Below are 10,555 nucleotides of genomic sequence, written 5' to 3'. Positions count from 1 at the left end.
GATAGATAGATAGATAGATAGATAGATAGATAGATAGATGATAGATAATGTGGATGGATAGATAATTAGACTGATCATATGAATGGATAGATTAGATAGATGATAGGGATAGATGCTAGATAGATGAAGTTTGTGGTAGCACACACCTATAATCCCAGCACTTAAGAGACTAAGGCAAGATCAGGAATTCAAAGTCAGTCTAGTCTACATGAGACTCAGTCTTAAACCAGTAATGATACTAATAGTAAACAAACAAATAAATGGGCTACCAAATGTACCTGACTGTTGAATCATTTGTCTAGAATCCCTCAATGAGGTACTGGAGGCTTGGCTCAGTGGTAGAGCACCTGCCTAGAATCCCCCAGCAAGGGACTGGGGTATGGCTCAGTGGCAGAGAGCTTGTATAGCAGGTACAAGGCCTTAGGTTCAATCCTCAGTACTGAAGGGGAGCAGAAGTATCTCTCGCAAAGTTGTCCCTTGGCTGGCATCCATAATCGTGGATCTGGTGTGGGATATGGATCTCTGCATTATGTCAACCCTGCAGTTTATGTCCTTTTCCTTTTGGGAGTCTGGAATCTTGGTCAATGCCCTGATCAGTGTAAACCACATTGTTTGCACAGTCTAGTCACAGGAAACCATCCTTATCAGTCAGGGAGTGGTGGGAAGTTTGCCAAAGCCTACAATTCCACATGCCGCTCACGGGCCAACCTCACCAGCACACTTTTCTTCCTCTTTGTTTGTTTGAAGTAAGGTCTTATGCAGCTCAGGCTGCCTCCAACTCACGAAGAAGCCAAGGTTGGTCTTGAACTGATGATCCTCCAGTCTCTACTCGCCAGCTGCAACACCATATCTGGTTTATGGAGGACTAGAGATCAAACCCAAGGCATCAGGCATACTAGGAAATTATTACTAACTAAGCTTTATCTCCATCCCCAACAGGCTCTCCCCCTCCCCTGGCCCCCAAGACAGAGTCTCACTATGTAATCCTGGCTGGCCTGGAACTCACAGAGATCCACCTCTCCAATTCTGGAATTAAAGGTATGTACTACCATAACACCTATCAAGGGGGTCTCTCTCTCTCTCTCTCTCTCTCTCTCTCTCTCTCTGTCTTTTTGAGACAGGGTCTCTCTGAAGCCCCAGTTGGACTGGATCTCGCTATATAGACCAGGTTGGCCTTAAACTCACAGAGATTCGCCTGTCTCTACCTCCCAAGTGCTGGAATTAAAGGTATGAGCCACCATACCGAGCTTGTCAATGCTCTTTTTAAAATAAAACCCTTACCCCATTGTTAGCTATTTTGTTATAATGTGGTTTCACCAGAGAAAACCACTCAGACACACACACACAAAAAAAAAAAATTGCCAAAAGAAAGCCTTTTATATTTTTCTAGCCAGCCAGAGACTACACTGTTCTGACTGTTCCCAAGTGCAGTCCCAAGCCATCTCTAGGGGAAGCTTTTATACAGAAAAACTACATCCTTGAGTGAAAAGTTTAAGTTCCCAAGCTTGGGGGTGAAAATCCCCCCCTAACAACTTCTATTCTGTAAAACAACAATTACTATTCTGCAAAAGCAAGCCAAGCATTACCTACATAAATCTGCTGCTAGCAGGGCAGCCAGGTGCATGCTGACCTGTTCTCACTCCCACACCTTAGTGCAACTGGGTCGAACCTCCTTTTTTTTAACTACTTAATTGGGGCCTGCTTGTAACATGACATGGTCATGGTCAGTTTTGAAGCACTCCATCACAATTTTTTTTAATATTTTAAAAATATTTTTAAAATTTATTATTTTTATTTTATGTGTATGGGTGTATTGCCTGTGTGTAGGTAAGTGCATCCGTGTTGTGCAATGCCCGAGGAGGACAGAAGAGGCTGTTGGATCCCCTGGAACTAGACTTATGGGCAGTTGTTAGCTGCCATGTGGGTGCTGGGATTCAAACCCGGGTCTTCTGCAAGAACAACCAGTGTTCTTAACCGCTGAGCCATCTCTCCAGCCCCCCCCCATTACAATTTTAATGCAGTGGCATCTGCCGGTAATTACACCCCAGCTATGAGGGTGACATAGGAGGATTGCTGGCGCTCAGGAGTTCCAGACCAGTTTGGGTATTACAGGAAGACTCCACCTCACAAAAAACAATCAAGTTTCTCTGTTGACTATTTTGTGTTATTCCACTGAGTTCCCTGTGAACCCAGAAACACCACAAGCATCTTTTAGTGCTTGTTTTGAAGTAAGTACAACAAAAGCTTTATTTAGGGGCTGGAGAGATGGCTCAGCAGTTAAGAGCACTGACTGCTCTTGCAGAGGAGCTGGTTTCAGTTCCCAGCACCCACATGGCAGCTAACATAACTCCAGTTCCAGGGACTCTGATGGCCTCTTCTGACCTTGGTGAGCATTGCACAGCACAAGTGCACTTACATACATGCAGGCAATACACTCACACATAAAATAAAAATAATAAATAATTTTTTTTGGTCTTTTTGAGACAGGGTCTCCCCATAGCTCCAGCTGGTCTGGAATTTGCTATGTAGACCAGGCTGGCCTCAAACTCACAGAGATCTGCCTGCCTCTGCCTCCTGAGTGCTGGGATTAAAGGCATGTACCTCCATGCCTGGCCTAAATAAAAAATATTTTTTAAAAAATTTCTTGAGGGGGCTGGAGAGTTGGCCCAGCGGTTAAGAGCACTGACTGCTCTTGCAGAGGACCCAGGTTCGATTCCCAGCACCCACATGGCCGCTATGAACCATCCTTAACTCCAGTTCCAGGGGAATCCAAAGCCCTCTTCTGACCTCCACGGCACTGCACAACACAGGTGCACTCACATACATGCAGGTAATACACTCATACACATAAAAATAATAAAAATGATAAATAATTTTTTTAAAAAGGTTTATTAGCCGCATATAGTGGCACATGCCTTTAATCCCAGCATTCAGGAGGCAGAGGTAGGCAGATCTCTGTGAGTTCAAGGCCAGCCTGGTCTACATAGTGAGCTCTAGGTCATCTGGGACTACAGGGAGACCCTGTCTAAAAATGACTTTTTTTAAAAAAAGGTTTATTAAGAAAGGGTTTATACACATAAGTAAAAGGTTTATTTATGCGTATGTATCTGTGCGAATGCATACCACATGTGTGCAGGTCCTGCAGAAGCCAGAATTGGGTGTCAGATTCCCCTGGAGCTAGAGTTACAGGCAGTTGTAAGCCATCTGACATGGTTGCAAGGAACCTAGGGTCCTCTACAAGAGCAGTATGTGCTCTTATCTCCAGGGCTGCTGCCCCCATTTTTTTTTTTTTTTTTTGAGAGAGACATTCTCACTAGGTAGCCCAGAATAGCCCTGAACTTACTACGTAGCCTTAGGCTGCTCTTTAATGCACAGCAATCCTCACAAAAAAATGCCCGTTTTCCTAATGCTGAGATTACAAACAAGTTCCACCACACCCTGCTAGAAACTCCTTTTTTCCCTAAACCTGTCTGATTCTTGAGCAGCCCAGGCCTTAACCTAACATTTGTGACCTTGAAGCCATCCTAAGAGCGTCACCAGAGAGGGAGCAAACCTTCATCACATGAGCCTTTGAGAACATTCCGGATTCAAATCATACCTCCACGTAAGCCAGGAGCTGGATACAATGCCAATATATTTCCTGTGGCTCTTACTATGCTAAGCTGCCTCTCATTATGTCACAGAGAGTTTGGTGGGAGCTTCAGGGAAAAATCAAATGACAAGAGTGTGCAGCATTTCTGGCGCCAGCTTGCTGGGTGGCAAATGTCTAGAGTACAGTTATTAAACCTCAGGTACACCACCACCCAAGAAGAATCCTCATCAAGACATATGACTCGATGGTAGTATGTCCTTAGATGCACAAGGTCCTGGGCGCCATCCCCAGAACCAAAAGAAGAAAACAAGTCCTTAGCAGAGTTCTAATTCCTTTGTCTTTGCTTACAAACTGGTCAATCTCCCCCCCCCTCTCTCATCTTTTTTGAGATAGGGTCTCCCTATAGCCCTAACTGGCCTTGAACTCACAGAGATCCACCTCCCTCTGCCTCTCAAGCACTGGGATTAAAGGTGTGTACCACAACACCTACCTCATTTCTTTTCTAAGATATTGCAAAAGGGTTGGAGAGATGGCTCAGGGGTTAAGAGCACTGGCTGCTTGCAGAAGACCTGGGTTCAATTGCCAGCACCCACGTGGCCGCTAACAACCTTCCATAACTCCAGTTCCAGGGGATCCAACACCCTCTTCTGACATCCGTGGGCATTGCATGACACAGATTCACTTACACACATGCAGGCAATACACTCATACACATAAAACAAAAATAATAGATAAAAAAAGTTTTTAAAAGATGCTACAGAAGCCGGGCATGGTGGCGCACGCCTTTAATCCCAGCACTTGGGAGGCAGAGGCAGGCAGATCTCTGTGAGTTCGAGGCCAGCCTGGTCTACATAGTGAATTCCAGGACAGCTGGGGCTACAGGGAGACCCTGTCTCAAAAAGACCAAAAAAAAAAAAAAAGATGCTACAGAAAATAGCAGAATGATGGTTAAATGCATGTGCTAAACTTAACTGGGTTAAGGGGTACCCAGAGAACTGGTAGAATATTATTTCTGAGCATGTCTGTGAGTGTGTTTCCAGAATAGATTAGGATTTGACTCAGTAGACTGAATAAAGAAGACTGCCATCATAGACTGAGGACTTCCTTTGGCAGAGTGCTTGACAGTATTCACAAAGCCCATGTTTTCATACCCAGCATGGTATAAACTGGCATGGTGGGACATACTTGTAATCCTAGCACTTGAGAAGTAGAGGCAAGAAGATCAGGAGTTCAAGGTCATCCTCAGCTACATAGTCTGAGGCCAGCCTGGGTTATGTGAAACCCTACCTCAAAACAAAAATGATGGAGGAAGAAGAGGAAAATGAGGAGGAGGAGGAAGATGAGGAGGAGGAGGGGGAGATGAGGAGGAAGAGGAGGAAGAGGAGGAGGGGGAAGATGATGATGACTGAACACCACCTATAACTTCAGTCCCAGGGGATCTGATGCCCTCTTCTGGTCTCCACAGGCATTGTATGCACATGGTGCACTTACATACATGCAGGCAAAACACCCATACACATAAAATAAAAATAAAGTATTTTAAACAAAATGGATATTGAATTGATGAAATTAGCAGTCTTTGCTCCAGGTGGTGTGGAATCAACAACTTGATTTCTTCTGATGTCTGTTCTCCATGTTCATTAGAAACCTTAGATGGAACAGTGGCTAATAGTGCTTGCTATGCAAGCATGAGGACATAAGGACCTGAGTTCAAATCCCCAGAATCCACACAAAAAAGCCAAGTGTGATCATGTGTGCCCTGAACCCCAACACTGTGTGGGATGGAGACAAGAGGATCATTGGGACTTGCTGATTGTCAGCCTAGCTCCAGGTTCAGTGAGAGACCCCATCTCAAGGGAACAGGGTGGAGGGCAACTGAGTAGAACATCTGACATCCTCCTTAGACCTCAGTGTGTGCACATTCACAGCCGTGTGTGGAGAAACTACATATATACCACACATAGACATTCAGAGAGAGAGAGGGAGAGAGAGAGAGAGAGAGAGAGAGAGAGAGAGAGAGAGAGAGAGAGAAAGAGAGAGAGAGAGAGAGAACCATAATATTTCTGGGTACAAATCTGGCTGAAGGGACTGGAGAGATGGCTCAGTGGTTAAGAGCACTAGCTGCTCTTGAAGAGGACCTGGGTTTGATTCCCAGCATCCACATGGTGGTTAACAATTGTCTATAACTCCAGTTTCAGAGAGGAATCTGATTGATGTCCTCTTCTGACCTCTGTGGGCATTGCATGACACAAGTGTACTTACATAAATGCATGCAACACATTCATACACATAAAATAAAAATAATAAATAAAAATCTTTTTAAAAAAAACAAATCTGTCTGAAATACAAGCTACTTTCCCCACTTCTCTTACAGCTAGGTAAGCCCATTTGACTAAGCTCTAGATAATGGGACTTGAGGGAATGTGATATAAGCAACTCCTGAGCTATGACTCTGGGGTTAAAAAAAAAAAAGCACTTTTGGCTGTTTGGAATGTGGGTGTGAGGACTGGAGCTCCATTCTGCACCAAGAGGACAAGAGTCTTGTCCAAAGAGTAACAGCATGGGAAGAAATCAATCTGCTCCTAGATGGTGGCAGAGTCGCTGTATGCAGCCCGAACACGTGAATTTCAGCGGAGGAAGTTACATTTTGTTAAAGGCACTGTGATCTGGATGTTTGTGAATCAGGACCAAGCCCAAATCTCTATTAACACACAAAACAGCACATTTATCTTGCCTCTGGCAACTTGTTCTTTTCACTCAACATTTTCTCTATTCGCTCACACTGACTCATGAATATCTAGTTGACAATTTTTTTTTCTGTCTTTTTGAGACAGGGTCTCCCTGTAGCCCCAGCTGTCCTGGAGCTCACTATGTAGACCAGCCTGGCCTTGAACTCACAGAGATCTGCCTGCCTCTGCCTCCCTAGTGCTGGGATCAAAGGCGTGCACCACCGAGCCCGGCTAGTTGACAATTTTTAAAACTTTTATTTAATTTGTACTTATTTATTTTGGGTGGGGGTTGCAGCGAAGGTTAGAAAACAATTTGTGGGGGTCAGTTTTCTTCCATCATGTCCATCTTGGGGATTGAACTCAGGTCATCAGACTGAGCAGCGGGTGCCTTACCCACTGAGCCATCTCACTAGTTCTAAATTTTTATACATTTACATTTATTGTGTGTGTACATGCATGTGCGTGTGTGTGCATGCACTCATGCACACACACGCATGAACACTTCCAGTAATTCACCAACGTGGGACCCGGGGCAAGACTCAGAGGTAGAGCACTTGCCTAGAATCTACCAGTGAGAGGCTAGGGTGTGTCTTGGTGGCACAGTTCTCGCCTAGCATGTGCCAGACCTAGAATTCCATCTCCACCGAAAGAACAAAAGTCAGGCTGGGGAGTTACAGAATGTGAGCTCTGGTGACAGATGGTGAAAGCTGATCTGTCCCAGGGACAATCACCAGTCTAAAGGGGACCCTCCACTCCCTGCCTATCTATCTATAGGACACAGCACCCAATTTCAGCCTGACCAGCAGCACACAGTGGTTATAACCCATGCCAAAGTGAGTCACCCAAGCACCACCAAGGTTGTCACTGGTTGGAAAAATGAAGTGTTGGTGCTCCAGAACTGGAAATGCAGGTTAGGGGACATATCGATCTTTTTAACCCATGAACCTCTGTGTTGCAGTGACTGCTGATAAAAGGCTCAGGAGGGTTTACTCATAACTGGATGTCAGATATTCCAATCTCACATCTACAGCTAAGAGCTAACAAACTTTGGCTAGGCGTGGTGGCACACCCCTTTAACCCCAGCACTCAGGAGGCAGAGGTGGGTGGATCTCTGTGAGATCACGATTGGCCTGGTCTACACAGTGAGTTTCAAGCCAGCTAGGGCTACAGGGAGACCCTGTCTCAAAAATAATTCTTAAAAAGAATAAAGGAGGGGGGGAGGAAGGGAGGAAGGGAGAGATGACGGGAGGGAGGGAAGGATGAATCATGGGGATAATTGTAGTTGGCACATAATGTCTTTTTAATGTTAGGGGGAATCCAGCATTTAAAAAATGTGACAGATGTGTCCAACATAAATTGTGTAATTGAATAATACATTATTTTAGACTTCAGCTTTTTCAGTGAAACATGGTGAATAAAGGACTGTTTTGCTGAATAAATGGTACTGAGATGTTTAAAGATCTTGATATAAGCATTAACTGCTGGGGTTGGTTTTGTTTCTTAGAAACTTCTATTGAGTTTCTGAAGAAAATCGAACAGTTTAAATTTGTAAAAGCAGAACATTTAGGGAACTTAATTAACTTAGATTCTAAGTGGGCTGGGAAGCTGTTGAAACTGGAATTGGTGGAACATAAATCAAACAGTGCCTTGAAAATGGATGTTACATTTCCTAGCTGAATAAATGGAATTAAGACTTGTAGGTAGAAGGTGGAAGCTTAAGGAAGACAATGTTTCCTTTCTTTTTCCTCTTGGAGGTACTGAAGAGTGACTCTTGGTCTTTTGCATGCAAAGTATACATGCTCCTGCTGAGTCATGCCCCCCGGCCCCTCACTGGGGGATTCTAGGCAGGGGCTCTACCACTGAGCCACACCCCAGCCCCTCACTGGGGGATTCTAGGCAGGTGCTCTACATTGAGCAACATCTTCAAACCCATTCTTTCATATTACATGCTTAAAATGTGTGTGTGTGTGTGTGTGTGTGTGTGTTGGGGAACCCTGCTGTTAAGGTCAACTCCTTTCTTAGTAGGGGCCTCCTGCTCTCTGCCTGACTTATCTGGAAAGTACCTCCAAGCACGGATGCCTGACTTTATTTGGAACATGACCTTTGGCATAGTTACCTACAATAAAATTGCCCCCACATTTTTTCTATACGATAGGATCCCCCTACCACATGTAAATAAAGCACACTATGAGCACCTATCAGCTGAAGCTTTGGCTGCTGCCTCCACACTATATTTTCCCTGACCCCCACTGAATAAACGGGGCTGTTTCACTGAATCTGACTCCTCAGAAGGTCTTTTCCGTCATGCTCACGGGCGTCCTGACCCCGTTCGTCACTTCTGTTCCCTTTGTTCTTGTGGTCTCTTCCTCCCATGAGGGGAGGGAGAGACCCACGTATGTGTGTCTGTGTGTGTATCTGTGTGTGTGTGTGTGTGTGTGTGTGTGTGTGCGCATGCCACAGGGCACATGTGAAAGTCAGAGGACAACTTTTGTGAGTCAGTTCTATCCTTCCACCATAGAGTCTCAGGATTGAACACAGGTCATCAGGCTGCTGAGTCATCACTGCCACTCCATGAAGTCCGTTCTTTTGTTGTTTTGGGGTTTAGGGGCTTGCTTTTTAAAAGATATTTATTTATTTATTTTTGGTCTTTTTGAGACAGGGTCTCCCTGTAGACCCAGCCGGCCTGGAGTTTGCTATGCAGACCAGGCTGACCTTGAACTCACAGAGATCCACCAGCCTCTGCCTCCCAAGTACTGGGATTAAAGGCATGCACAACCATGCCTGGCTAAAATTTATTTTTTAACTTGTGTGTGTGTGTGTGTGTGTGTGTGTGTGTGTGTGTGTGTGAATTGCCTGCATGTATGTACGTGCACTTGTGTCATGCAATGCCTGCAGAGGTCAGAAGAGAATGTTGAATTCCCCTGGAACCAGAGTTACAGTTGTTAGGCACCATGTGAGTGTTGGGAATTGAACCCAAGTCCTTTGCAAGAGCAGCCAGTGCTCTTAACTGCTGAGCCATCTCTCCAGTCCCTAAAATTTATTTTTATTTTATGTATGAGTGTTCTGCCTACATGTATGTAAGGATACTACATGCATACAGTGCCCATAGAGCCCTGAAGAGACAATTGGGTTCCCTGGTACTGGAGTCACAGATGGTTGTGAGCCACCATGTAGGTGCTGGGAATTAAATCCAGGTCCTCAACAAGAGCAGCCAGTGCTCTTAACCACTGAACCATCTTTCCAGACCCTACTTTACTATTTTAAATTATGTGCATGTGTGTGTCCGTGTGTGGGTATGTGTGTGTGGTGCCCCTGGAAGCCAAAAGAAGGTGTTAGAGCCTGTAGAACTAGAGTTACTGGTGGTTACAAGGCACATAGTGTGGTGCTGGAGACTGAGCTCAGGTCTTCTGCAGGGACATGCTGAGCCACCTCTCCAGCCCGCAGGCAATATGTGAATTGGTAGCCTTCATACGTTAACAATTAACTTCAAACATGGTTCCTTTGCACCAGTGCTGCCCCTTATGGTCTTAGAAGTTCCTGCCAGCTGGACGTGGTGGCACATGCCTTTAGTCATGGCACTTGGGAGGCAGAGGCAAGTGGATCTCTGTGAGTTCAAGGCCAGCCTGGTCTACATAGTGAGTTCCAGGCCAGCTGGAGCTATGGGGAGACCCTGTCTCAAAAAGATAACCAAAAAAAAAAAAAAGAAGAAGAAGAAGATCCTGCCAATGCTCTGTTCTCTGTCACTATCTAGAAGCATCTCTGTCACCAGCATAAGTTTAACTGACTGTCCCCTTGGAGAAGCTGTGATGGACAGAACGAATGCTTCAACATCCATGTGAGCTTTGTCCATCATTGTGGGCAGCAGGATGCCAAGTGGCCCTCTGAAACGTCAGTGGTAGCCAGGGCCATGCCATTTGGTGAAGCCCCTCCATTTTGTAAAGGTCCTCCTTTTTTTTTTTTTTTTTTTTTTTGGCTTTTTGAAGCAGGGTCTCCCTGTAGCCCCAGCTGTCCTGAAACTCACTATGTAGTCCAGGCTGGCCTTGAACTCACAGAGATCCTCCTGCCTCTGCCCCCAAGTGCCGGGACTATAAGCATGCGCCACCATGCCCGGCTCAAGGTCCTCCATTTTGTAAAGAGCTTCCATTTTGTAAAGATTCTCCATTTTGTGAAGCCCCACCATTTTGGTTGAACTATGACAATTCCTAAAACTACAGTAATTTGGTTTCCAGAACTA

Source organism: Nannospalax galili, unplaced genomic scaffold (genome assembly GCF_000622305.1).
Source record: "Nannospalax galili isolate Female #2095 unplaced genomic scaffold, S.galili_v1.0 scaffold886, whole genome shotgun sequence".
NCBI lineage: Eukaryota > Metazoa > Chordata > Mammalia > Rodentia > Spalacidae > Nannospalax > Nannospalax galili.
This window is presented reverse-complemented; position numbering follows the sequence as displayed.